This window comes from Nannobrachium achirus (genome assembly GCF_963921795.1).
Source record: "Nannobrachium achirus genome assembly, chromosome: 10".
In the NCBI taxonomy this organism is placed as follows: domain Eukaryota; kingdom Metazoa; phylum Chordata; class Actinopteri; order Myctophiformes; family Myctophidae; genus Nannobrachium; species Nannobrachium achirus.
In genome coordinates this window covers 15,399,874-15,407,033 of record NC_137819.1, presented here as the reverse complement: position 1 = coordinate 15,407,033, position 7,160 = coordinate 15,399,874, and positions in this window count along the sequence as shown.

The window sequence follows — 7,160 nt, the reverse complement described above, 5'->3', positions numbered from 1 at the left end:
ACGCTGAAGACGGTGATGATTGGGGGGAGACAAGTGGACGTGTCCACACTGGGAAAAAAACCTTCGAGTGTGCATTTTGTAGAAAGCCGTTCAGCCGTTCATCAGACGTTAAGAGACACCAGCGTGTCCACACTGGAGAAAAACCTCACCAATGTGAACATTGTGACAAGAGCTTTGGTGAGTTATGTCAGCTGAAGAGGCACCAGCATGTCCACACGGGCAAAAAACCTTTCCAGTGTGAACATTGTGACAAGAGTTTCACTCAGGCGTCTCACCTGAAGACACACACGCGTGTCCACACTGGAGAAAAACCTTTCCACTGTGAACATTGTGACTCAAGTTTCAGTCGGGCAGATGACCTGAGGAAACACCAGCGCGTTCACGCTGGAGAAAAAACGTTCCACTGTGAAGGTAGTGACACAAGTTTTGATGGTTCAAGTCAGCTGAAGAAGCGCCAGTGTGTCCCCACGAGCAAGAAGCTTTTCCAGTGTGAACATTGCGACAAGACTTTCACTCAGTCGTCTCACCTGCAGACACACCAACACGTTCACACCGGAGTAAAACCTTTCCACTGTGAACTTTGTGACAAGAGTTTCCATGATCCAACATACCTGAAGAAGCACCACCAGCGTGTCCACAGTGGAGAAAAATCTTTCCATTGTACACATTGTGACAAGACTTTCAATGCGTTGAGTAATCTTAAGGTACATGAGCGTACACACACTGGAGAAAAACCATATCAGTGTAAACACTGTGGCAAGAGTTTCAGTCAGTCGGGTATCCTGAAGACTCACGAGCTTGGCCACACTGGAGAAAAACCTTTCCACTGTGAATTATGTGGCAAGAATTTCAGGCGTTTAGATGACCTGAAGAAGCACCAGCGTGTCCACACCGGTGAAAGACCCTTCCCCTGTACACTTTGTGACAAGAGGTTTAACACGTCAGGTCACTTGACGGCACACATGCGTGTCCACACTGGAGAAAAACCCCACAAGTGCGAACATTGTGACAAGAGTTTCAGTCAGCCAGTTCTCCTTAGAAATCACCAGCATGTCCACACTGGTGAAAAACCTTTCCACTGTCTATATTGTGCCAAGAGTTTCAGTTACTCGGGTGACCTGAAGAGACACCAGCGTGTCCACACTGGAGAAAAACCTTACCACTGTAAACATTGTGACAAGAGTTTCAGCGATTCAGGTAACCTGAGAAGACACCAGCTTGTCCACGCAAGAGAAAACCCTGAACAATGTTAACAGTATGACAAGAGTTTCAGTCTTTTAAGTGCTCTGAAAAGAGTGCATTCACGAAAGGGAAATATTTGACAGCTATATGTTAACTTGGCAGAGAGAATTATAGAGATTCATTCCATCCATTAGGACTCGATCTTTGGAGACATTTGCCTTTGTTTTTTGTTTTTTCTTATACAATCTAACATAAATTAGCTTTAGGTGTTAATGGTAAATGTTATTTCGTTTAATTACAGGTATTTCAAATTAAGTTTGTGTTATTAATCCATACTACAATAAATGTGGCAGCACACCATTGATATGAATAGCTGAACATCTCCCAAGATGGTGCCACCTGTACATAGAAATCAACTGAAAGGATCCTCTTCCTCAAGCCATAAATAACCCTTTAAACCATGTATAATATAATATATTATAATAGATTGTTAGTTTTTATTATGATTTAATGTCATTTTGCTGCAATGAATGTGGCACCATTTCAATTACTTATTATTAAATGTAATTTAACTGAGGGGTAAATACTGTGCATGTAACTGATTTTTGTCACAGTTAATGACCAAACTGACACAGAAATCACTATTCAAAAAGCTTGTAAAGAAACACCTGAGAAAATATCTGTAGGATGTACTAGAACGTTTTAATGCTTCTTAATTAGTTTCTTATGAGTTCATAGAAAGATTTTGTATTATGGATTAAATGTTTAATGTATGTCTCTAATGTATGTTTTTTTTAAATGCATGTACATATGTGGACCCCAGTAAGACTAGCTGAGCTTACGGGCACATCTAATGAGGAACCTAACAAACTAGAGGCTAAGGGTCGATTCACACCGTTATAAGGAGCCTAACTAATTTCGGTTCGGCAGTGTCCATACCCAAATATGGGTTTCCCCTCCCGGTTCGGGGGGGCGTCAACCGACTAAACTCGGCTCCACGGTGCTGGCGAAATGTTGTGACCTCCCGAATTAATTTCGGTACTCAGCGGTGTCTTCTCATTCATTCATCCCGGCTCCAAGTTCATATGCTCGGACCTCCAATATTTACAAGCGACTTCGGCACTAGCCGTTAAGAAAGTATGGATGAACTCCCCCCGAACCTAAATAAGTTCGGGTCGGGGAGCCCTCCCGAACTGAAATTTGTTAGGTTCCTTAATAGAGTGTGAAACGACCCTAACAAATAAACTAGAGGGAGTGTAAACCATTATCTGGTAACACCCACCCACAAAACATACATGGGTAAATTCTCCTTTACAGCACTGCCACCCAAGTGTGGAATGCCTTGACCCCTTCCCTTAAAACATGTAGTGTGCTGGCCACCTTCAAAACAGCCCTGAAGTTTGAAAGGGAGAGATAGTTGTCACTTCTTACTTAGACAGGTGAGAAGGGATCACCCCCTTACTCCCCCCCCAACCCCTGTACACATAAAGTGTGTTATACGTGTTATGATATTGAATGTTTTCATGCTACTTTATACGTTGATGAATTGAATACATAGGAGCTCCAACGGCAAGGACTATTTTTGGTGTGTACCCATGTACAGTACTTGTGCTGTACTACATTTCTTGTTTTGATTGTACTTGTGTTGTACTTTTGATTGTACTTGTGCTGTACTACATTTCTGTCTAATAAAATATTCAATCAATCAATTCTGCCAGAACCTTCAAAGTTGAAACTAGCTGACAATATCTGACTGCAAGTCTTAGGAATTAAGGCCTACCACACCACGCCGGGTAAATCCATGCACGGGTAGGTACATCTACGGTTGCCCATGCATGGGTGTCCACATGCAAACGCATGAAACGTGATGTAAACAAATAGGTTCCAAAACTCCGGCCGCAGCCCATTTTTGATAAAAACTTTTTTTTATCCCAAGGAATGTTTTTCGTGCTAAACAAAAGCTTTCTAGTCGGGGACCCACAAGCCCATAAGCTGAAGGAATAGGGTTGAACCTGTGATTTTCTGCCGTACTTTTTATGTCAGTTTTATCTATTAGTTTGGTCATTAAGGTCCACAGAATGAGAGGCCTGCTCTGCTGGAAACATCGCGAAAACAAGTTATGGCCATTTGTATATTCACTGTCCCATTGACTCCACTAGAAATATATATATATATGAGAAAATAATCTGCTTTAAGTAGCATGTGAGGGGTCAAACTAGGGGTTCTTCATGATTCTGAATCCATTGCAAGCATTTGTTTTGCATGAAAAACATTCCTTATGAAAAACATCGGCCACCCAAAACTGAAATGTGGAAATAAAGTGATGACTTTTTTTGGGGTCCGAAATTTTGCCCAAGGAATGTTTTTTTCATGCAAAACAAAAAGCCTTCAATGACACCAACCACAGATCCACAACATCAAAAAATTTCTTTTTTGAATAAAACATGTCATACAGAGGGGAAAAAAAGCATTGTTCAACATCTTTCATTCACTTATTTAACCACATGAATCCTAGCATGTCTATGCTGGGATAAACATTTAACAAATTGCATTTCTACAAGCTCACAATACCTCACGTTGTGACATGATGTGAACAGCTATTTATATTGAAAAGATTTGATGTGAAAAGGAAGCGGACCACGTATAGAACGGGGACTTGACAAAGAAGGTGGTAAATCAATGGCCATTATCATAAACTCCTTACTATTATATTTTCAGTATATTATACTTTCAGTATGTTATACTTTCAGTATGTTATATTTTCAGTATATTATACTATCCGTTTCCCTTCAACGTCTATATCTGCCTCCATCTCCCACTGATTACTGCAGGTTTCGCTCCACCAACTACCTTCACTACTGTTTCCCGGAGGATTATACAGTACATTTCTTGTTTCCAACACCAGTTTGCATAGCTGATGGTATAATTTCATTGAAACAACAAACATAGCTGTGTCAGTGGACTCAGTTTTGTACCACTTCCGACAGCATCCAGGATGTGCAGTAATATCCATGTTAGTTTCTTCTTGTGAGCTGTTGAGATACAATTTCAGTGTATATCCTAAAACCAGGGCTTTCCCCTTAAAGTGTTTGAGGGTTTGCTGATAAACATTCCACACATTTTTGGGGCTGGTACTTGACAGGAACGTATTTTCCCTTCTAAATGACAAGTAGTAGAGTGCTTGCCATCCTGGTATCTCGTCCATGTGGCCTAGCTACTTCATGGAAGATCATTGCGGTCAAAACACTACATAGATGTCACTATAATCTTTGGTCTGTTGGCAGGGGAAAACATTCGGTGGTAGCATTCTGGTTGCTGATCAACATAACCAAAGGCATCACCATGCAGTCCTCTTCTGGTTGGACAGCTTTTTGAGTATGATGTCATTGTGCTCAAGTGCATTACAGTATCTAACCAGTGGCACAGAATGGCATCTAAGTTTTATTAAAAGTGTAATGTCCATTGCTGAATTATTGGTATGTCTTTGTGGTCTGATATTTAGAGGAGAATCAGGCTTCCATGCGTCTGCTTGTCATGAGCAAAGAAGTAGTTGCATGAGTATTGATGGTGGTTGACACCTTCTGTCAACCAGCTGCTCTGTGGAAGAATTCTTCCACATAGAGGTCAAAGATTGCTTGGAGTGTTTTCCTGTGTGCTTCTAGGTCCCTTTTCTTGTGCTTAGCTTAAAGAATATGCCTTATTGTGTTGGGACATACTTACTTACCATACACTTACCATTGTAGTCATCCCTCATTCCCTGGTCCTCTCTAGTTGCTTTGTGTGGTCCGACAGGGGCAGGTTCAAGCTTATTAGTCTTCCAGACAGCGTCCATGATCATGCAATTGATCTATTGTGACTGTTATGAGTGTTTAACATTCATGGGTTAGAGCTGCAATCAAAGGCAAAGCATGAATCCTTTTGGTAAAGGCTTCTCAGATTCCACGATTGAGTTATTGCTGGCCAGATAGGGATAGTGGTAACCATAGCTTTTATGGGTGTGGTGGAGGTAGGACTGCCCAGATCTTAGTAGGGACTGGTAAGCCCTCAGGGACATCTTGCTTGTAACCCCAAGATAGTGACCGGGCATATGTTGGCATGGTGTTCACGACCTGGTTATCCTCAGCTTAAGTTGTGCGCATGATGAAACTTGAAAGTATGCAGACCATGTCTTGTGCATAGTAGGATTTGATACCTTCAAGACTTGGCTTGTCCCAGGTTTAATGTCGTCAAGGTGACAGGACTTACAAGATATTATTTTATGGACATCTAATAGTTTTCTTTCATGAATAGTTTTCTCTCTTTTGCTTTGATTATTTTTAACCTTGTACAGCACTCAAGTTCACTTGCCTGTTGGTAAACGTGCTTGATTTGAGTTGATAGCAAGGCTTGGCTTGTCCCAGGTTTAATGTCATCATGGTGACAGGACTTACAAGATATTATTTTATGGACATCTAATAGTTTTCTTTCATGAATAGTTTTCTCTCTTTTTCTTTGATTGTTTTTTAACCTTGTACAACACTCAAGTTCACTTGCCTGTTGGTAAACGTGCTATATAAATAACGTTTGGTTTGATTTGAGTTGATAGCGATGTACATGGAAGATAGACATTTTAGGGTGTTTTAGTAACCCAGTGTTTACTGTTATTTTTCTGCTCCTAGAAACACTGCATATAGTTGTGTGTAAAGAGGAGGATCCTCCTTAACAGGAGAGGAGCTCCAGTCTGCTCCAGGAGGAACCAGAGCCTCCACACATTAAAGAGGAACAGGAGGAACCAGAGCCTCCACACATTAAAGAAGAACAGGAGGAACCAGAGCCTCCACACATTAAAGAGGAACAGGAGGAACCAGAGCCTCCACACATTAAAGAAGACCAGGAGGAACCAGAGCCTCCACACATTAAAGGAGAACAGGAGGAACCAGAGCCTCCACAGATTAAAGAGGAACAGGAGGAACCAGATTCTCCACACATTAAAGAGGAACAGGATCATATACTTCAAAGACCAGAGGAGCCTGATGAAAAGGAGCCTGATGAAGACATCTCTTCGCACAGCTGTGAAGTTGAACTTGATGTTGAATCTGACACTGAAGACAGTGATGATTGGGGGGAGACGAGTGGACATGTCCACACTGGAAAAAAAACTTTCGAGTGTGCAATTTGTAAAAAGAATTTCAGGCGTCCAGTTGACATTGAGAGACACCGGCGTACCCACACTGGAGAAAAACCTCACCACTGTGAACATTGTGACAAGCGTTTTGTTGAGTTATGTCAGCTGAAGAGGCACCAGCATGTCCACACAGGCAAGAAACCTTTCCAGTGTGAACATTGCGACAAGAGCTACACTCAGTCATCTCATCTGAAGACACACCTGCGTGTCCACACTGGAGAAAAACCTTTCCACTGTAAACATTGTAACAAGACTTTCAGTGATTCAGGTAAACTGAAGACACACCAGCGTGTCCACACTGGAGAAAAACCTTTCCACTGTAAATATTGTGACAAGAGTTTTGCTGAGTTATGTCAGCTGACGAGGCACCAGTATGTCCACACAGGCAAGAAACCTTTCCAGTGTGAACATTGCGACAAGAGTTACACTCAGTTATCCCACTTGAAGACACACCAGCGTGTCCACACTGGAGAAAAACCTTTCCACTGTAAACATTGTGACAAGAGTTTCAGTGATTCAGGTAACCTGAAGTCACACCTGCGTATCCACACTGGAGAAAAACCTTACCATTGTGAACATTGTGACAAGAGTTTCAGTATAAAAGGTAACCTGAAGACACACCAGGGTATCCACACTGGAGAAAAACCTTTTCACTATGAAAATTGTGACAATGAAGAACAGGAGGAACCAAAAGAGCGTCCGCACATTAAAGAGGAACAGGAGGAACAGGAGCTGAAGAGGCACCAGCATATCCACACGGGCAAGAAACCTTTCCAGTGTGAACATTGCAACAGGAGTTACACTCAGTCATCTC